The 22,277-nt window shown below is 42.3% G+C and overlaps 1 long non-coding RNA gene across 1 annotated transcript; it reads left to right on the top strand.

Moving 5' to 3' along the window:
- The first annotated feature begins 15,745 nt into the window (after positions 1 to 15,745).
- LOC127020825 (uncharacterized) lies at positions 15,746 to 21,028 on the top strand. Its single transcript, XR_007767115.1, has 3 exons — positions 15,746 to 15,843; positions 19,799 to 19,959; positions 20,575 to 21,028. It is a non-coding gene; the product is annotated as an uncharacterized LOC127020825 (long non-coding RNA).
- The last annotated feature ends 1,249 nt before the right edge of the window (positions 21,029 to 22,277 follow it).

Here is a 22,277-nt window from a genome sequence, read left to right on the forward strand (position 1 = left end):
GTCCATTCAACCCCTTGTATCGCTGTACAGCTTGCTGATTTCCTGGTGTCCCTCTTCTCCAAGCTCCAGAACCCCAAATCCTGCCATGGAGTTGCCCCCATTACTGACCATCGGCAGCATCTGAAGTGGCTGATAGATTCAAATTACCTGATGTCTCTTCACGGGTATGGCTTTTCGCCCAAGCTGTACGTGCCTTTTAGCTGCGAACACGAAGCCAGCATTTCAGCATGGGAAAACTAACCAGCATGTTTTCCATCTGGATAGAAAACTATTTCACTGGGGATGAAGGGTGAGGCTGTGACATCGCAAGCATTCAGGTTAGTGTGCCCTTAATGGAGACCTTCTTTCAGCTGGACGTCACTGCTATGAGCTGGGACACTGCAGATGAGTGTCATCCGAAATTAAACAGCTGAAGCTTCTAGTTTTACCCAAGAAATGTCAGTTCCTTTGAGGCAGCTGAAGTCAGATGTTCAGAGCAATTCCTGTCATCATCTTAATTACAGTCTGAGCTCGGCGTTGGTCATTGATGTAGGGTCAGATGGGCACAACAGACTTCTGCAAGCATGAGCTGAAACACTGCAGTTGATTGTCATCTCGTCGCTGTGCTGGGAGCCTTCGCCGTAGCGTACTGTATCTTTATTTGCACAAAGTCTTGGCCAGATGCCTGGCACCATGCCGGCAGACTGGTCCTATTTCTATTTGTTGATAGATCTCTCTTATATCTGATACCTTGATTAACATACATTGATTTCTCCTGTTTCTGCTGGGTGGAAAGGGTACTCTTAACAGCAGCCTCGGAACTGGTTTCTCTAGGAGGGGTTACTGCCTTACATTTAAAACCCTCAGCATGTGCAGCTATGAACCAGCGCTAAGCATAACATGTATTTTCAGGACTTGCTTTTCCCTGCCACTTAGTGGCTTTAAATGGCAAAATATTTTTCCAAAGACAAATTGCTTTGCAGGTACCGTGCTGAGCTTCTTGGAAAGGCTCCAAATGCACAGAGGGATTCAGAACGACTCCCTGAATCCCCGTCAACAAGGCGAGATGACCCCAAGCGCTTATTTTCCACGTATGAAAATTAGAGGAGTGTGAAATATTGACAACAAATTGCAGCACTGTTTCAAATTCAAGGCTGTCATGCTGCTGAAAGGCTCAGAGGGTTAGTTCACAACACCTCAGCTCTCCTAGGACTAGTCCCTGAGTATTTTTTGGTTTAAATGCAGCAAAATTAAGAACATTTTTCAATATACATAGGCCATTTCTGAGTAGGAAACAGCTAAAGTAGGATTGTTCCCCAGCAAATATAATCTGTGCTAATATGATGAACTTTTGAATAAATCTGCGATGCTGCCTCAGGACAAGCCATTAGATTATCAAATTGAAGAAGAATATCTTATGTTACAGGGTGCTTGGAGACACACCTTTATCTGTCCCCGGCCTCTTTTGCCTAGTTACAATCTCCAGTGCCTTCAGTTTGTGAAGATGCAGGGGGTGCCTGCACTGGCACAACTTCCCCTATTTTCCTGGCCATAGAAAACCTGTATTTGTTCTCCAGTTTCTCACACTGGGACAATGTGGTGACCCTCTGGGTGCTGGATATTCCCCACTGGGAAGAATAGCAGAGAGTTCAGCTTTTTTCTGCAACACTCTCTCCCTTTCCCTCCTCTCTTCTCCTACCAGTTACCTGTCTCTAACTTCCCTCAGTTCACAGTACAGAGGTACTTGGAGCTTTGGGTTTTTAACCGTTTTCTCCCCAGAAGTGGCAGGGAATCTAATTCACTACATGTGGGTTCAACATGCATGTTATTTATTAGAATCAGCAGCTCTACAAGGTTAGGCAAGAAGTTGCTTTTCAAGGCCCTGGGTGGCTCTAAACATTATTAAACGTGGTCATTAGAACATGCTTTTCCAACCATTGAATGGCTGTGAACATTAAATATTTTGTTTTAATAAGTGCTTGCTTTTTCAGCTGCTGAGTGGCCTTAATCTTTTTTTTTCCCTCATTAAAACATGTTGTTTTTCCAGCTCATGAGCCACTGAAAATACTGTTCTGTTTTCTTCTCTTCCTTTTTTTTTTCTTTTTTTAAATTCACTGATCAGTTTATTTTTATTAAAAAAAGGAGTGAGAATTTTGGAGCCTTTGGCTAAAATAACTTGTTTTCAGCTACTAGGACAAGTATAAGGCAAGGCTTAGGATAACATAAAATCAAACCTTGCTTGTATGAACAAGTTCCACTGAGATAAGAACACGCAAACTATCCAAACATCAGCAGATTATCTTCTCTGTGTGCTCTGAAAGGACTGATGAATCACACTGCTGCATGCCAGTTTTCCCACCTGCCAGTCAAGCATGTCCTATTGTGTCATCCGTATAGATTCACGGGGCAAGATATGAAGCAATCCTAGGGTCAGAGGTGAAGCATGTGTATTTTGGATTCAGAATGAAGATGAGAAGTTTGACTTAAATTTCATTTCCCTTATTTGTTCTATAAGCGAGCGTCGTGGTTTAACCCCAGCCAGCAACCAAGCACCACGCAGCCGCTTCCCCCTCCCACGTTACGTAAGAAGAAAGGTAATTAGGAAGAAAGGTCTTTTGTTAAAGCATGAGACTGGGAAGAGCTACTTCTGCTTGTGGGCTCATTGTATGACCATGAGAAAGCCATTTGTGCCATGACTCTGTTGCCTAACCAGAGTCTTTACAAACGACTTGGGATGCTCACTATGCCCCACCTGACCTCCAGCTGTCCTTCCAGAAGGGAAGAGGTCTCCTGTAGGTCCAGCATTGCATCTGCTGGTACCATGAGGCCTCGAGTATTACATCTCAAGCCACATTAACTGTCTCTGTTTAGGCAAATGGATTGGAATCTTAGTCTTTCTGCCTAGTTTTCCTACAATACTAAATCCCAGGAATCTGCTGGAAACAGAGGCTGCCCCTTCCCATGTGTGCTACCATTCCTGCTCCCATAGGTCCCTGGTTTTCATGGTTGCTCTGATGGAGGAGGAGACATTGACAGCAGGGAAGGCAGTTTACAAGAAGTGGCCAACATCTTGCTCAGCTGGGGAGCTCTCCTTAGGGAGTCCAAAAGTGCCAGCTTTCCCCTGTGGCTGGGGCATTTGGCTTTCTGCAGCTTCTAAATCACCCACTTGGAATGCACTGTGCATCAGCCTGGAAGGGAGTCAAACCGTTTTATGAAAGCTGCAATTAGTGGCTTCCCACAAATAGCATCTAGCACTGACAAGTGGCTGCTCTGTAATGCTGTTTATGGGCTTGTTTCAGGTAATGGAATTTCATTGCCTTTCAGGTGCTCTCGCCACAGGAAGCACATATATTTTTTCAGCTCTGTGATTTTTTCCACTAAATTGCACAAATCATTATATTTGGGCAAGTGCGTTGGAAACATTTTACTCTGCATTTATTTTGCAGCTCAAGTCCTTCATGAAAGGAAGAATAAATATGTTCTTCTGGGCAAACAACTGAGATGAGAAAGCAGAGAGAGCAGAGATAGTGGGGGAACAAAACCTGGTCTTCACATATAATAAATCAGCGTATCCGCACTGACTTAGTGTACCTGTGCTGATTGATATCGGCTGATGAGTGGATCCAAAATTTCTCCCCTTCTCCATCCCCAGCTGTGCCAGCTCCTAGCAGCCACTACCTGAACCCATGTCTAGGCCTCCTGGACATGCATGTGGCTTCCTTGGGAGACCAGGCTGTGAAGTAATGTGGAAGAGTTTCCTGACTCTTCTCCTGCATAGTTATATGCAATTGCTATCTTTGTAGGAACGGAACAAATCAAACTGAGAGTTCAAATGATCTCTTTAACTGTAGCGGATGATTATGTTGTGTTGAATGTGGGAACAGAAGGCAAGAGCAAGTCACTTTGGTTCTGGTTGGCTCGTGTAGTGTAACAGTTTGCCCGGGATGATACATGGCATCCAGCAATCCACAGGACCTCCCTGTGTGGTCCATGCTTAGCAGAGTCCTGCTGGGCTGGCTGCACCGGCATTTGATAGGAAAAAGTATCCCACATGAATAGCAGTGAAAAGAAAGGCTGTGAGATGAGATCACTTACGCTGAGCCTGTTAGGTCACGGTTAGGCATAAAGAGCATTTGTAAGGAAAGCTGAGCACTTGTAAGGAAAGCTGAGCACCAAACTGCATAGCATCCTCTTTTGTTTGCGAGCCTTGCTGAAATCATAAGCCTCAAAGGGAAAAGAAGGCCATGAACCCAAGAAACAGGTGAATCAAAGGCAAAGTAGTTGCTCCGAGGGGGGAAACTTGAAATCAAGGTTGCAGAAAACCAGGGCTGCTAATAGGATAATGCAGGTAATACTATCACACGGCATTAAAACAATACAGAACTAATTAGCTCAAATATTTGCTGACAATGTGGGTTTTGAGGAGAGGGGGGCATGGGCTTTCATAAAACTTAATTAACTCATAGAGTAAATCAGTTTCATTCATTGCTACAACAGAGCCAATCAAGATAGGCTTACTGTTTGCTCATTTGGAAAATGATTAGGATTCCCATTTAGACTTAATTACGGTGCAAAGGTTGACAATTATCATCTTTGTGGAAGCACTGGATGCCACAATATCTCAGTTGAACGTGTGCCTATAATTATAGACATCATTTTCTTAGCAGAAAATGTAACCCACTTATTACCTGGATTTCATGCCTGTAATTAGAGATAGTAGAAATAAAAAAAATTAAGAAGGGGGCTGGTGCTGAATTACTTTGAATCTTTCCACAGTAAATTACTTTGTGTAACTGTTTATCACAAATTAAAACCTTGGGTTTCACTTTATACTCCTCATGGAAGGAAATTTGTAGACGTACAGAGGAATCAAACTAGCCACACGGGTAGTATTTTGACACCACTAAGAATACCACTGCCTCAGATTGGTTTGGTTCATAAACCCTTCCTTATATCTCCCTGAAGCTTCTCGTATTACACAAGCACGTACTTATCACCCGAGTCATTGCAAAAGCAAGCTGTTGAGAGAAACTTGGTCAGTCACTTCAGAAAATCACAGCTTGATCTGAACCAGAACTGAATAGACTTAGCCTGTTGATCAAAATAAACCACATTGATGTTAAAGTTTGCAAGAAGTGCTTGACTACAATCACATTTAATACTGCAAAACACAAATGATAAGCAGGTGGAGATTCCTCCCATTTGCCAGCCTAGATCCCTCCAGGAGACTGTTTCAACTCATTGCATCCAGGGGCTGCACCATGGCTGAGATAAGAGAAAAAGAAAGTTCAAAGCATTTTACAGATATTAATTACAGATAAGGCAGGAGGTAAGATGAGGATGTAAAAAACATAAGCTTGCTTCAGTTGGATTTGTCACTGTCCCTGGGCCTCTGTTTATCCCATGGGCTTGTAACGAAGCTGTGGGAGAGAGCCCTTTGCAGGGAGCAGCAATGGATCAGCAGAATGCCGAGCACTAAACAGGCATCACGTTGAACAACAAAGTTGAATTAGCTCCTTCCCTTAGTTTCAATTGCATTTATTTCCAGGCCAGGGTGAGTGAGGTGGAAGAATGCAGGACTCCAAACTTCTCGTGTTTGTTTCACACAGGATGTGTCTGATCTTAGAGTAACATCTGAACCTCCTGGGGGAAACGGTGCAAGTGACTTTGGGACCAGGGCATCACCTTTCCTTGAGCAGCATTTTGACTACCTACCAACTGAAATGTTGAGTTTGCCTCAGATACAGATGATTTGCAAGGAATAAAAGGAAGGATAGAGTTTCCACTTATATATCTTTTTTATTTTCCATGATCAATGAAGAAATACAAGCATTCAATATTTCTTCTTACCTTTGCTCTGCTTCTTTTGAAAAACAGCATTTGCCTCCTGAAATGAGCACTGCCCTGTTAGGAGGAGGAAAAAAAACCCCAGCTTTATCAGGTCAGATAATCCCTGTGCACCATAATCAGCAAATAGTGTCAGCAGGACTTCAGGGAGTGCATTTTTGTAGCTGATTCCTGTGGAAAGGCAGCTGGGAGTCCGGAGGCAGAAAGGCATTTTTGTTGGTTCTCCAGAAATATTAACTTGTGTTTTCATTCAATTTTTTTCATAGGTGTAGATAAAAGGGAAGAAAACAAAGTTTTGAGTGTTGGCTGTGTCCTTTTGAAAGTTTACTGTTCAGGTGCTTTTAATATTGCCTGAATGCTGAGCATTTTGCAAGGAGAATAAAAACAGTGATGGAAATAATAAAACATGAAAAATAAGTCCTTACATTGTTTCAGGTGCTTATAATGCTGAAGGCTTTTGCTTTTATTTAGTTTCTTATATCTTATTCACTGGAGCTTTATGTAGCCATGGAAGATGCATGCTATTATTGTGTTGCTTTGGAAAAGCTGAGAGGGTGGATTTTTTGATGCCTTGGCTCCCAGCTGCCTGGCAGCAAGAAGCTCCTTCAGATGTCGGCAGAGAATCCTGCTCATCTCCAGGCTTAAGAGCAAGCCGAAGCCCTGCAATGCCAGACGCTGCTTGGTGTGACAGCAGGAGGACTTCCACATGTCTTTTCAAGTGGGAGCTCAGTGCTGGAGCATCTTGATCGCTCCAGACAAGTCAGAACAGGGCGGCTGTGCCCCTGCCACAGTTTTCAGTGCAGGATGAATGAGCTTTCTTTTGAACTGCTGAACTACAAATTCCCCTCCTGGCCAAGCAACCGTGGCGGGTAGGACGAGGGGGAGAAGAAAGATTTGCTCAGCGAATAAAATACTGGTAGGTGTGCGTGTGTGGGTGGTGGGAGCAGCTGACTTGCCAAACCCACTTGGATTCGCTCCACCGAGCTGAGCGCAGTTGGGAAATCTGGCAGGGTTTGATTGCCTGGTACCTGGAAAAGTTCATTTGGAATGCCTGGTATCTCCAACCAACCCACAATTAAGCTATTAGTTGCAATGATCGGAGGTTCAAAGAAATACACAGCATCAAGAAATAGTCTAACTTGTTTTAAAAGTAAGGATAATAGTTAATAAAATAAAAAGAGAGCCCAAGGAGAGAGGAATCCTCCTAACAGAAGGAAGAAGGAGGAAATGAATGGAGCAGGGATTTGTTAGCAAACGCCAGTTCAGGCCTATTCACCGATTTCATGCAGAACTAGTTGTGCCACTTCAGTGTTTATTTATCCGCTACAAGAGTCCCAGGTATGAAAACAAGACACAGCAACTTATTGGCACGCAGGTATTCATCATCTGACAGGAGAGGCATGTGAAATCCCAGGCAGGAGCCGCAGTGCTGTACATAGCTCCTGCCTTTGGAGCGGACAAAATCAAAATCCTACAGATGGGTTTTTAAAAGTTCAAAAGCCAACACTGTAATGTGTGGTTACAGGTCACTGGCCTTAGGAAGATGAGCAAAAAGGTTCAGGAGCAAACAAACACATGCTGAAAACAACCTCCTGCAAGCTTCATAGAGCTACGTTTATATCAAACTACTTCAACATCAGAAATCTTGGGGCGCATTTACTTTCCTCTCTCCCCCGCCTTCAATATCATCTTTGTTTTTTTCAGAAGACAGTGACAAAATTGTGCATTTCTGTCCCAACCAGAAGCGGTCTGAACATCCCTGTTGTTTTAACATTTCTGAATCAGTTTCATAAACAGAAGTAGTTACGGCTAGTCAATATAAGTTTTGAAAAGCACATTGATTTTCATATCCTTATCTGAGTTCAGCCTGTGTATGTTAAGCGATTCGTCTGTTTTTAACTCTTGGAGGTGCTGCCAGCCTTATAGTCATCAGCCTTGCAGAGGTAAACACCACGAGAAGTCAAGAAAAGGCCATTTCTTGTTACAAAGGTTTCTGGAGGTTAAGCCTAGAACAGAATATAAGTGGAGTTTTAAATTGCAAGGATAAGTATCTGAGACAGCTGTAGTGTTACACAGATATATAAGAAAATCATTAGTTTACTATTGCCATCACTCTGAGTATAAAACTGAGCAGAGAAGGACTTTTTTCTGCCTTTGCCTTTTACCACAGGTATTTTATACCAGAATTATTAGCTGTGCTATTCAAAGACGAGAGTGACTTTAGTGTGGTGATTGTGAAAAACTCTTGCATGGAAGCACGGATTTGGTGACTAATAGAGAAGGCCTTGGATGCACGTCTGAGATGTATCAGTGTTTGCATTAAGGGAGGATGAGAAGCAACGATTGAGCTCATGCTAAGCTTCGCTGCAGGATGACTGTAAAAATGCTTTTGAGAGCGCTCCAGGTATAGCTTATGCAAAAAATTAATCCAAGTACTCAAACCCAAGCAATCTACTTTTGATACAGAGTGCATCATATTAGTGAGCTGGAGAGACAGAAAATTAAAGGCGAAGTGGCCCAGATCACCTTGTCTTTGGCATTTGGGGCTTTTCAGTGCCTTACTTTGAAAAGAAGGTACAGAAATAAGTGCCTTCTGAATACGCTATTAACTCGAGAGTATTTGAAGGGGAGAGAAGCTTGTTGTATGTGAAAAATATCCTTGGGAACCAGTGTTAGATGTCATGCAAAGTGAATCTGGCAGAAATGACGGGAAGCGGAACAGAACTGCTAAGCAGGTTTGTTGTGGCTTAGCATGTGTCTCCTGCAGGAGGAAACCTTTGGTGCCGGGCAAATGGGAACCTGCAGAGGACTGCAGGAAGAGGCAGAGCCAGCTTTGCGTAGGAACACCTTGTCCAAGGATGTGATCCAAAGAAACATGACAAGTGGGTCCAGCTCTGTCTCCAGCACAGCTCAGTACCGGGCACTGTGTGTGCATTGAGGTATTGTTAGCTCTTGGCTACAGTCAGGCTGTGACGATCAATAACTTGTCCCCAAGGCCTTCAAATTGTCCCTGAAGGAAACCCTGGAGGTGACCACTCCAAGTCACATCTGGTTTGCAAGCAGGTATCTTCTTGTAGGGGAAAAATGAATGTCTAATTTGTTCAGCGAGGAAGTATGTTTTGAATCTCAGTGTAATCTGACTCTCTGAATGAGGAGAGATAGTGCATGGTTTTTGAGACAGAAAAATACCCTGTTCTTGAAGTGGTTGGGAGATAGCAGCGATCTGTGTGGGAAAGCTGGAGAAATGGCAGGAGGGAAAAGAAAAATTACATGCATCAGTGGTTTATGCCTTCCAGACGTTTACAAACTCTGGGTAATGCAGCTCGGAGGGAATTTTAGTCATTCCAAGGAGGCTGCATGATTTAAGAGGGCACAAGGGTTGCAGTTTGCTCTATGGTTTAAGCCACAAATAAAACTTCCATCACCCAGTTGAATATCTGGAAGGAATTTGGGGTTGCATTTTTAGGAGCGCAGACATTAATAAAGTGTTCCTTTATTGCTTCAGTGACCTGTCACCTCAGCATTGTCTGGCCTTGTGCTGCTCATGGTATGGAGAAGTTAATGTGTAGAACATACCACAACTTCAACAGGTTTGGGGAAAACAAAGACAGTCTTGTGATTGTTGCACTTCTGGTTTTTTTTACAGGTGACATCGTTCTTTCTTTCTGTTGCTTGCTTCAAAGACCACCTCCCCAATCCTTTCTCCGTCGCTAGCCTACTCTCTGCCTTCCAGAGAGAGTTAAAACCAAGACAGTGTGCAGCTAAAGGTCCAGTGGCCATCATCAGCCCATGATCTAATTAAAGTAAAACTCTGACTGTTACATGTCCCTTTCATAGTCTCCTACCCGTTTCATTCAGTGATATCTTCCAGTCCTTTTCCTAAATAGCTGATACATTAGAAAAGGTCCTAGAGCATTCCTTATTGTCTTCCACTTGCAGAGGCCACTTCATTTTGTTTAATACATATTGTTATCCCAAGGTTGGGATAAGTTCTCTTAGCACTTTTCTTAATAACATGTATTTCATGTGGCATTTTCCCTTTTCTATTCCATTCCATTCCCTCCTTATATTTTCCATATTTTTCACATTCTAAAATATTTTTCTGCCTTGGTTTTTGACATGTAAAGATAAGACATATATCAGTATCAAAAAAATCCCCCAGTCTGTTTTGTGATGAACAACAGATGAGAATGACAGCAGTGAAAAAAACCATCAAGTGTTCTTCTTCTTCTATCTTGAAGGACATTAAAAAAACGGAGGAAAAATATTTGGAACTGGGATGAGAACTTCAGTCTCTAAGGGTTTAATTTTTATCCTTATTTTATTAAGAAGGGGAAACAGAGGCAGATAGACTTGCCCAAATGAGTCAGTCATTCAGCCTAAACAGATGTGCTGGCATGATTCTGGCATCTTTCAGAAATACCAAGACTCATTTCGATTGTGAAATACTTGCTGAAGCACATTATCAGGGAGCCTCAAAGGGGTTTCATTTCAGAGCTAGGGGTTTGAGGCCGTTCTGATGTGAAGGAAAAGTAGATAATACCTCATATTCCAATCAGACCATGAGCAAGGACCCAGAACAATCAAATTCAGCGCCTTTGCCCTTTATGCTGTACTTCACATCTTCATGCAGCACCAGGTGAGAGTTGGAGGCAATGGACACTGGAGCAAACTTGCAGTGTTGCAGCAACGAGTAGGATTGAGAGTAACTGGACTTAGACTCACGGGCAAATTTCAACAGCTCTTTCTGATCTGTCTACTGGGGGAATATCATCAGGATAATTTCATTCTTATCACTTCAAGTGTAAAGTGATTTTGGTGATGATGGAAGTCTCTAAAGTGATGTACACCTGGTTCGCTTCCTTCCTTCTGCCCCTCTCAGGACAGCTAACTAGAGCAATTGGCTTGCTGTTCAGGTTGTAATTTGGTTGATGACTAAAGTCCTCCCTCTCCCATGTGCTCTCACTGTCCTCAGTGCTCTTTCCAAAGGGAATCTAACATGGATAACTGGAGACGATTCCTAACCCTGAATTGCCAAGGAAAAATGTGGAATTGCAGTGTCAGGTATCGAGGGTAGTTAAGTGGCTGATCACAGCTCCATTTGCAATACAGGCACTTCAGAAAGCCAGAACAAAATGTATTCTGCATGGCACCAAAAGGCAACACAAAACTTCAGAATACACCAGAAGCCGCTTAGCCAAGGCAGCAGAGAAATCAATATGGGCTGCTGAATTACCTTCAGAAGCAGAGTGAGTGTTGGGTTGATGCCCCCGTCATCTGCGGCTGCCTTGTAACTTCTGGAAGAAGAACTGTTATCTTCATGCTGGTTCAGGTGTGCCGCATGGTGCTGCACTCCTCCTGGGGAATGCAGTGTCAAATGCACTGCCTTAGGAGTGCTCTGAAAAGGCTTTCAGACTCTCCTTAGATAGGAGTCAGAGTCTGAATATATTTTATATCCTAGCAAGATCACACAGGAGAGAATATGTGCTGTTATAACTAAAAAAAGAGGCATACAGAGGGTAGTCTAAAAGGACCCATTTTAGCCAGTTGTTTTGATGTTCTTATGGATAAGGTTGCTGTTGTTATTTGAACAATTTGAAAATCAGCTTTTTTAATAACTTTTTTTTAAAGGAGGGGGTGGAGGAATCTAAATTGCAGGTATTTTCATTGTGATCATTTTCAGAAAAATACCTTGCAAACATATTTCTACAAAGAGCGCACAGGGCTTAGGCTGCTTTGACAGTAGCCAAAGCAAGCAGCAAAACATGTGAATGCCTCCAGACTGCTTCCAGGGTTTTGTTCCACTGCCAAAAGCTGAGACGTAGACCCACAGCATGAGGCAGCAAACTTCTCTGGCTTTATGTGCTCGCACATGAGGTGGATTTAACATAAGAGACTGTTATGCTCCCCCCACTTCTCCCTTTCTATTTCTCCCTCAAGATCTTGGTTTAACAACTAAGAGAATAATATGGAAGTAATTCCGGATCTAGTGATACTGAAGGCAGATGAAACAACTTTGCCAGTCACAGCACATATTTATCAAAACATCTGTGCTTGTGAATGCTTTGGAAAGACCAGTTTCAGTGCATTTCATCAGGTTGCTTCCGTCTTGTGCCTGTGGATGGCCAGGTATTGGGAGGTCTCTTAGACAATGGGTGTGCTTCCTAAGGCTGTGCAGAATATAGGGTCAAGATGGCAGAAGGACATAAGGTTTCTGCTCAGGAGGACCTGGATAGGTACAGGTGCTTTCCTTCATTTATCTTTCTGCCACTCAAGGAACTTGGGGTGAGCTCTGTACCTGACTGGTGGGGCATCATGCCCTAAGAAGCAGATGAATCTTATCATCACGGGGCAACCTTTCTTAACCTCCCCTTCAACTTGCCTGTTCCTTGAGATCCTCCTCAGCTAATGGGAGTTAATTGTCTCCAGGGTAAGGAAATCAGCTATAATTCCTGGCTGCAAGGGTTTAGTTTCTTAGATATCATCATTGGCATTGGGAGCCTGACAGCAATTAAAGGTAGTTAGCCACTGTTTGGTGAATATAAACCTCTGCAGGCAACAGTTACAGTTTGCTGCTATTCTATTACCCTGGAGGAGGTGAACTGCTGGGAACTGCTGCATTTGTACCTTGAGCCCTTTTGTAACCCTCAGCACAGCTCTGACCTTCATGGACATTTTGAGGGACACTGTTGTGAAGCAAGAGTGAGGGCTTCCCTTACCAAATCCTGGTTCCCATTTCATGCAACGGCTGGAGATATGGGCCTGGAGTCTACGGAACGTGTCTTCAGGATGACCCTTGAGAAGAAGTCTGCCCAGTATGTATGAGCTATGTGTGTCTGTTGGCAAACATAAAATCCCCAGATCTATGTGGGTGGAAGTAGATCCTGCCAGAGAGAAACTTTGATCACCCATGTGTAATTTTCTCATATGCAGATGTCAACTTTCATAAAGCCTATGGGTTCTGTTTCAGATTAATGTGAAAGTTTTGCCCCGGTTTATTTTGTGTCACTTAAGAAAGGTTGACTGGATCCTTAAAAGGTTGTCAGCCCTGATTAAATCAACCTTTAGGAATCATCTGGTAGAACGCTGGCATGAACTTGTATTTGGAAATCTTCATTTGAACTGTCTTCTGCTCCAATTTTTCTTATACATTAAAACAAGCAGACAGTAATGCTCTGTCATCTGCTGTCCTTCGGTTAAGTGGGTCATAAGAGGTATTATTAGACGATGAAGTGATTTCTGAGGGATTGTTTGGAGAATGGCTTCTGTGGGTCTCTTGCCTGTGCAGGAGTGAGAGCAAGTTAGGAAAGCAGGGGGATGGCAAGAGGTTTGAGCTGGCCAGGGCCAGGGAGCTTGGGTGGGGACGTGAGGACCTTGGGGTGGAGAGGGGAGAGTGTGGCTGCTCTCATGGCACGCTGCAGCCAGCCTAGGGGCATGGGCCAGAAGGAGGGAAAGCAGCATAGAGATGTCACAAAGGACAAAGATGAGACCTGGCTGATGTGTAGCCTTGAGAGCTGGAGGAAGCTCTGCTCTCCAGAGCCAGCTAGCTTTGCCAGTGAGTCAGATGAGATTTCAGTTTTCTGTAAAAGCCATACTAAGGTCATGTGGCCACTCTGAAAACTTTGCAAAGGTAGCAACAATTGCAACTCCTGTAAAACACAGATTATTTACCTCCTCCCCCCCCCCCCCTTAATTCTCTGCTGCAAGAGCAAAAGCATCAACAAGCAAGTTATCTGTTATCTCAGATTTCTTCATGCCTGATATGTTCGCCAGTTCTTGCCTTTGACTGCTCAGTTTGTTGGGCAGAGCTTTTCAGAGTTTGGGCAAACAGGCAGAGCTTAGTCACCTTTGCTTTGGAGCTGTATCAGTGAGTCCTGAGCCTCTTACCCAGATCATCTCATCTCTCCCTCCTTTTTCTGCTTCTGAACAAAGGGTGACAGATAGAGATCACAATCCAGTGCTAGGAAAAGCCGTCTTCCTAACATGTTCATGCATGTAGAATATTTCCCAGAAGCAAATGCATTTTTCTAATCTCAAGACTTTGCTTTGTGCATTGACATCAGACCTTGAGCAATAGAAATTCACTGCCAGACTTCCTCTCTGCTATGTACAAATTCTACATATCAAAGGTATCGGGGACAGGATTAATCTGTATAAAACTGATTTATTAGAACTTGTGAAACCAGGTTTTATTCACATGGCACTGCAGGTAAGCAACATGGTTTGACTGTAGGATGGCATCACTGAAGGCCATTTCACTTGCTTAATGTCTAAACAGAGTCAGAAATGGGGAGAAACATCTTGAGTAACCAATGACAAAGTGAGGGTGCAGTGATTTCTGCCAGGCAGAATCAGGCATCAAGCATTTCAGGCATCAAACAAGTCCTTTGTTCTGTCTGATCGGCTTTGAAAGTTACTATTTAAGACTAAAAATTTTCAGATACTCAAAGCTTTATGTTTTTAAAAGATGTATTACTGTTAGCCCTCAGAGCCATTCTGTCCTGCCACTATTGAAACAACCCTCCTGTTTTCATGTTGCACCTGTATTTCTGTGTGGTACCCAAAGGATAACTCAGTCTCTCTGTCGTTGTCTGTAGCCTCTCTCACTGTGCGGGGTTGTTAGGCTGACAGCTCTGGCATGTCTGCTTCTGCCATGTGGGTATTTTCCCATTGAGAGCTGAGCTGGCACCAGCACCCATCTTTTGAATATACCTTGAAGAGCTTTCAAACAGGAGGAAACTCGTGGATGGGGCAATGCTTTGTGGGTGACTGCAGCATCAGCTGAGGCAGACCTCTCCGCACTGATGTTAAACCAAGCGCCTGGTTGTCTTTGAGCTGCCAAGTTGTCACCGGTAGCTTGAAGAGCCCTTAGCTCCCCTTTAAACTGATGGAAATCACAAAATCTTAGTTTCTTATAGGATGACTTCTTTAATTTCAGACTGTACTGGAACTGCCAGACTGAGGTGGATTATACACAAACATGCCGAGCCATCAAATCCCAAAGACTTTTAAATTACCAATATATTTCAGATGCAAAATCCTTACTATTCAATCTTCTTTCCTGCTGTGCAACATAACACTACATGCATAATCGCATTCTCTGTTAGATTTGCTTTTTATTAAAATAGTGGGCTTATTTTAGTGCTCTGCTACTGCTGCTATATATGCTTGTAAATTAAATCAGTGGAGATATATAGATGTCCATATGCTGAGATAAAACAAGAGAAAAGCAAAAATCATTCAGTGCTGCATATTTGAGCATGCAAGGTTTTTTGTTTGCTTGCTTTGCTGAGTAAGCTACTCCTAGGGCTGGTTCTGATCACAGGATTTCAGCCACGTAACCTTGAAGCAGATAGCGACCAGTGGAAGCAAACTTCTTTAAAACTGGCATGAGTCAGACCGGCATGAGTACAGAAAGCTGAAACATACTCTTTCTGTGTTTGCATTCATGTCCGTTAAAAGCAGATAAAAGGACTTTTTCAAGACGGGATGAAGAAGAGAAGTCATGTGAGGAAAATGCAGTGATAATGACACCTGAGGATGTTTCTTATTTGGTTTTTGCAGTGTAAAATATTAAGCAGTGGTCAGTGAGGGAATGGGATAGGCAGAATTATGGATTCTTGGGAGTTTATATGGATCCAGAGGAAAATGAAATTTAGGATGTGCCTGTACGGAAGGTGGCTTGAATGTTTAAAGCGGATCTAAGAGTCTGTAGGTAATTTTGCATTCAAAGAAATAGATCAACTGAATGTTCCCCCATGCACCTTTTGGGTCTGTGTGTGTAGAAGTATCAACTCAATGCTGCTTGTTCACAGAATTGCTCTGAACAAGCTGAAACCTTCAACAGCAATCAGTTATTTACGAAGGTAAGAAATAGCCATGACTCTTATTCATTGCAGGTATGCCTGTGTCTGGATGAGATGGGGGACAATTTTCAAATGTCATTCACTTGATGGATGTGGAAGGGAAGCAGCAGGAGGTGAGGACGCCCCACCAGAAAGAAGCTGCCGCCTTGCTGTGAGTATCCAGGAAGTCTCTGTGGTGCAGATGTGACAGCAATAGCAAAACCTATTTCACAGTCCTGTCCCATGAAGAAGCTGTGAGTATCAGCAACCACAAAAAAGAGCTAGTGGGGCGCCGGGGAGGAGAGAGTCTTGAAAATAACAAACGTTATCTATCTGTCCTGGTGGAGAGTCATAGTTACTTGTGGATCCCACTGCCTAAACCCCATCAAAGTAAAAGCACAGCACTGCTATCTGTTGTTATTCTGGTTTGGTTTTTGTTTTTAAAATGATTCCAGCATGTTGGCTTACGGTTCTGAAAACCTGCATTCTTTGACAGAAAATGTTGGTTTAGTTTGTTAATCAGAGTCGTGAATCCGAGTATCCATCTGACACAAAGGACTTGTGTGAGCGGCTGTGATGAAGCACAAGAGGATTATTATAATCCTCGTCACCAGGGAAACCAGCCTCAGCAGAGCTTCATCTCCTCCTCCCTCCTCAGGTCCCTACCACCTGGCAGAACAACTTCGTTGGGGATGGAGGGGATCAGGATCTGTCCTGAGATGTCGCAAGTCTAGGGGCTGCTCTGCTTGGGGTGGGATTTTTTTTTTACGAGACAGGTTAGCTCACTTTTTCTTCTCATCTCTTTGTGGGGAACAAACAAACTGATGGTTCATTTAGGCTGGAAAAATAAGGGAGTCCTTCATTGACAGAGATGTTCTGGAGTAACCTCTGAACGCCAATAGCGGTGACAAAAACTGAACTGATTTTAAGACATAGATCAATAAATGAGTGAGATACTAGTGCTAAAGTTCTATAGTGACACTAATTAGGGTTAATAGCTTTACAAGAGATATTAAGCCTGATTAGTGCTGGAGACAATTTCACTCTATGGATCTTGGATCTGACCTGTGGTGTTGTCTTCTAGTAGAGCAGAAGTGTAACTTCACTGGTGTCACTCCTGATTTGCACTGCTGGAAAAGAAGAATGGAGCCAACATAGTTTCAGGATATTTTCTGTAATACCTTATTCAGGTTTTATAGAACCCTACTGATTTCCTCCCTCTTAAACACTGTAAGATTTTCTAACATAAAGGGTTGTTTGGAAGGCTAAGAGTATTCAGGAGGGAGGAGGTGGTGAAGCAGCCAAAGGTGTGTGATAAATTAATGTAATTACTCAGCTTTGCACTATAGCTCAGAGATGTCCCCTCTACATGTGCGGTGGATGCATTAGTATGCAGTAATAATGGTAATATAGTATCAATGTAAACAGAGATGGACGCGTAAACACCATCTGAGACCCATACTATTTCTAGATACATTGCATTGCCACATCTGGCTCCATGCTAGCAGAATGGGGCTTTCATGCTATTTTTACTCCAGACTTTCTTTTCATAGGGCTTTTGTTTGACTTCCCACTGCCTCTCCCTCCTCCTCTTTGCCTCTGCACTCCACATGCACTTGGGCATGACAGTGAACGTGCAAAATCACATCAGCAGGCCAGTCACAGGAGAGAGAATGTAACCCCTTTGCTTTACAAATCCACAGTTACTTCTCCAGTTGCTCCATCCAACTGTTCCTCCTGACTGAAAGACTTGGTTTGACTATTTCAACCTGCCAAAATTACTGCTGCTAAAATAACCTTCCAGACTTCTTGTTCTGGCCCTGTCTTTGGACCCTCCCTGTGGAGCAAACCTCTCAATCACAGAAAAATTTTTTTCCTTTAAAGCCTCATATACCTCGGCATATTCAATCCATTCTCTTATCCCAGTCTTACCCACTTAACTCTCATCCACTGCTCCTCTATTGAAGTTTGGAATAACAGCTATTTTTTTCACTTTGGGACAGTTACCCAAGTTTGTGAGGGACAATTTAAAGTGAAATATGCCTTTCTCCAAGAGCAGAGGTGTGGCAGTGGTTTCCATTGCTCATCTGTGCCTTTGCACAAATGTTCACTGGGCAAGGACCTCTTTGTGGAGGCAGGTAACTTAATTATAGAAAAATCTGTGAACAAAGCCCACGGTTGCTGTGTTCAATCTTCCACATTGGTAATGGAAACGAAAATTGGAGAGGGGTTCTAAAAGCCAGATCTACCAGTTATTTGATCAAACAATGCTTTGTTTTGCTATGGGATTTCTCAGCTGGGAGATAAACCCCATAAATAACCATCCAAGAACCCATGAGAATGAACATTTTCCTCCCATAACAGATGGTTAGCAGAGAGGTCCCAGTGAGATGATCTTTACTACTTTACCGTAGAGTTTTGTTCTACTTTCCAGTTGTGCTGGTCCTCCACAGTCTACATTCAGGAGGGTGCAAGAAGTTTTTTCCTTTCCTCCCCTTCTTCACAACAGCGTGAACACGGCATTGCACTCCTAAGAGGTTCTGCAAAGAGTCTCACCCTCGCCTTAAGACATTTCTAGGGAGAAGTTTCCAGTATTTATGCAAAACTGATATAAGAAAATTAGTACTGTACTTTACTCCCAGAGTGAAAACTTTAGAAAGTGTTTTTAATAGATTTTTGTCTTACTGACTGGCTTGCCCTGTGGTGCAGCAATAAGTAGCTATGAGCAACTTGCCAATGAAATATTTCACTTCGAGGGAACCTGTGATTCAATATATAAGCACACATCCCTCTGCAGTGGACTATTTTTAATATCCTTAGATCTGCAAGAATATGTTTAATTAAAGCCAAAATGAAGTTTCTATTGCTCATTTTCAGGCCTCTTTTTCTCCAAACAGCTCTGTGTAAATGTTCTTATGAAATATTATGAGACTGAATGATTTCAGATGAGAATACCAAGCCAAAATTGGTTTTTTTTCCGAAAATATTCTAAACAAAATGCAGAACCAAATGTTTGATGTTTCCTGTGATTCTCAGTAATTTGAGTAATTTATGCAGCAGCTTCTTCACAAGCTGTTTTGAGGTAAACATTCATGGCCAAAAGCAAAGTCGTAGGTCAAAAATACCAGTGAATAATGGATGCAACATGCAATAACATAATACACAGGCATGCTTACACATAGTCTCTCTTGTAATAAAAATGAGCACTGCTTTGCTTCATACCTTAGTGGCTTTAATAATCACATTCCGATAGCAATTCTGTGACAGTCCTGTAATATCTGGGTAGCCCCGTTTGTCCATTACAAGTGCTGTTTCCTCTCACTTGTGTTTTTACGCACTCTAACTAATAAGGACATTGCAAATACTCAAACCTTGGAAGTAAATCTTTTTTCTTTGGAATTAAAATAAACACCATTCAGTCACAACAGCTTTAACTTTTGTTCCCTCTTGTTTTGTCTCTTGCTTAAAACAATAATAAAAACCATACTGTCTCGGTTAGGCATTTCCTGAGTTAGTACTAAACTAAACACAGAAATTACTTTCTCTAGGCAGCCAGAGTTATTAGAAACGCAGAGGTGTCCCTATACTAGGTGCAAAATGTACTCAGTTAAATGCATATTGCCTTTAGAGCCCTCCCAGCCTGACTGGAAGCACATACACTAGACAGGACTTTAGAGAGATGTTTATAGTTTGATTGGCGATAAAACTGCGACTGTGCTTCTGTATCAGATTTCCAAATCATGTCAGGTTCATTCAACAGGGTAATTCAAAGACCATCTAGGCTTTGATGGTTGCACAGTTTACAGGAAGCGAGAGTTGTGTTAGTATTGTCAATGGATGCTTTTGTGTGGGCCATGTGGTACGGTAACTTCTAAAGCTTCTGCTTGGCTGAGATCTGATCTTACAGTACCCTCACCCTTTTACAAGACTGACTTTGTTCTCCAGTGGGTATCTGTATTGATTTTTAACAATAATCTACAAGAACCCTGCTACGTTTTTATTAATCTTTTGTTCTATCCTTCCTTATCCTGATGTCCTGGTTAGAATTTGCTGGTTGGTGATTATTTGAGATAGATTGATCTACACTTTGCTACAAGCATTACAACAAGACCAAGTTTTTGTTGCAGGTCAAATTGTTATTTTACCGCTTTGAGCTAGAACTGTAATCCTGAGGTGCAGTGATGATGCAGTGAGATGCTGTGATGCTATATAGTTGCCAGAAGGACTAATGTATTCATGGAGTCATCCAGACATACAAATTATAAGTGAAGCCCAGCAACTGGAAGAGGTATGTTTTCCAAATTCACGTGTTTCATCATGTCTCCCTACAGACTGAATGATTGCAAGAGATTTCCTGGTTGACGTAGGGTGAGTTGATTAGCATGAGTGGAATGTCCACATTAGAAAAAGAAACAGCATCTTGATGTTATAATGACTTTTTAAGTGGCTTGTCAAAGAAACGAGTATTTCTTTAGAACAGTTGGTGGAAATTGCATACAGCTTGGCTGACATGCAAACAATTCTGCACAGCCCTATAGGGATAAGCAGGAAACTAGAGCTGGAAATTTTTGGCCTTTCTGATAGAGTAGATTTACTGGGCTGCAGCAGCAATACTTTCCGAAATGTTCCATTTCGGCAACCATTTGCCTGCTTACTGAGAGAAGGGATTAGACAATAAAATAATTACAGTATTCTGTAAATATTTGAAGATAGACAAGCCCTCAGAGAGCATCTTTGACTTTTTTTAGAAAACAGGACAATGACCTTTCCCTGGAATGGATAGTGAGGCCTATGGCAGCATGAGATTAGACTGGAAAAGTTGGAGGATAGGTTTTCTGTTTGTTCAATACTGTCTTTAGTTTCTGTCTCTCTTCTCCTTTTTTTTTTTTTCTCCTCTATTTAGACCACAAACCCTCCTGAGCGGGAAGTGTCTTGCATGTTCCCAGGTTTGCTGGAAATTCCAAGGACCACTGTAATGCAAGTAATGTAAAGCAACATTTGGTCCATGTTACTGCAAGAAGAGATTGAAAATGAAAAGGAAGACATTAGGCTGGGGAGAACATCAACAAGCATCAGATGAAGTTATCATCCAGGTTGGCTGTTAGCCAAGCTGCTGCAAGCCTGGTTGGAGTCTGCCTTATGAAATGCCACTTCCAGCAAAGTTAGAACCTGCCTGTGAACATAGCAGGGCTGGAAATGAGAAAGCTTTGAGCCATCAGGGGGATGAACTTTTGGAAGAGCCTTTTATCAGGATTCACTGAAGCATACAGCCTTGTTTTAAGGTAAAGGGTTTTTTTTTCAGACTATGATAAGGTGATGTGATATGTACCTGCAGTATAAAGGGACTGTGCACTGTGTCCAAGAGGTCCTGTTCTGTCCATTGTTCTTACCACATTCTGCATATTTGAGTAGGAAAACAAAATATTTCTAAGCACTAAAACTCTAGTTTTAAGTTTTGAACAAAACATAAGTTCAGCTCCTTTATTCAAATCTATCCCAAACAGAGGGAGCTTAACCTTTGCATACTGAACCCGCTGGAAGTGTACTAGAGTAATTTGTTTCCTTTCATTCTCTGCAGACAAAGGTTCTTAAGCTATAACAAGTGAATAGGATAATTTCTTTAAAATGCCTTTTCTTCCTTCTCTCTTTATATTGCCTTTGGCAATTTTAAGCCTTCAAAGACAGCTACAGTTTTCCTGACAGTCTGCACTACTGAAGTAAGACTTTAATTGAGCACACTAGCATCCAAATATGATAGCCTGTGCAGCTGACTGATTAATTTTTAACTACCCTGGATACCTCAGGAAAAGTATACATACTGGAAATATGCAGGTATTTTTCATTTAGGTCTTTACTTTTCTTTCCCCAATGTGACCTCATCTGTTCTACTGTGATAAATAAGAAGAGGGTAAATGGACATCCTAAATCTAGACAGTGAATTTCATGCTGGTCAAAACAAGATTTCATTTTTTTTCCACAGTCCCAAGGATTAGAATTGGCCAAAAAAAAAATTATAGCTAAAAATCTTTCTATTAAAGAAGCCATTTTATCAAAAACTGGAAGAGAATAAGTTTTGCTGATCAGACTGCTTATAGCTATAATGAGATTTGTTTAATTTAGAGGAGGATCTTGAACTGAATCTTCTGTAGCAAATACGAAGACGTGGAGTCAGGCCCTTTTTCAAATTATTCCAATGTTGCTGTTCCAGTTTGCTAATCTTTCTTACCCACCCAGCAAGTTTGTTACTCTGGCTTGTCTCTCTCTCCTGAAAGTTTTCATGAGAATTGTTGAAAGGTTTCATTTTTGTTCCACTGTGGAATGAAAATCAAGTGTCAAAATCATGACGCCTGGGGCTTTGGGGTTCTCTTTTCCCTGTAATGGAATGAGATTGCTGGTTTTAGTCTGCCTCTATGTACTGAAACAACTTCTCAATTCAAATTGCGATTACTAAGAGGAAGAAGACTGTAGTTTGGGTATCAGTTCTCCAGGACCTGCAACCTGCCTGGCAAGGAAACATCATCAGGTAGGCTTTACCTCATTTAAATGTCATTATTCCAAGGACTTGCTCAATCTATGTACCCTGAAGTGCGAGAGACACCGCAGAGA

The sequence above is a fragment of the Gymnogyps californianus genome, chromosome 11 (genome assembly GCF_018139145.2).
Source record: "Gymnogyps californianus isolate 813 chromosome 11, ASM1813914v2, whole genome shotgun sequence".
NCBI classification, from domain to species: Eukaryota; Metazoa; Chordata; class Aves; order Accipitriformes; family Cathartidae; genus Gymnogyps; species Gymnogyps californianus.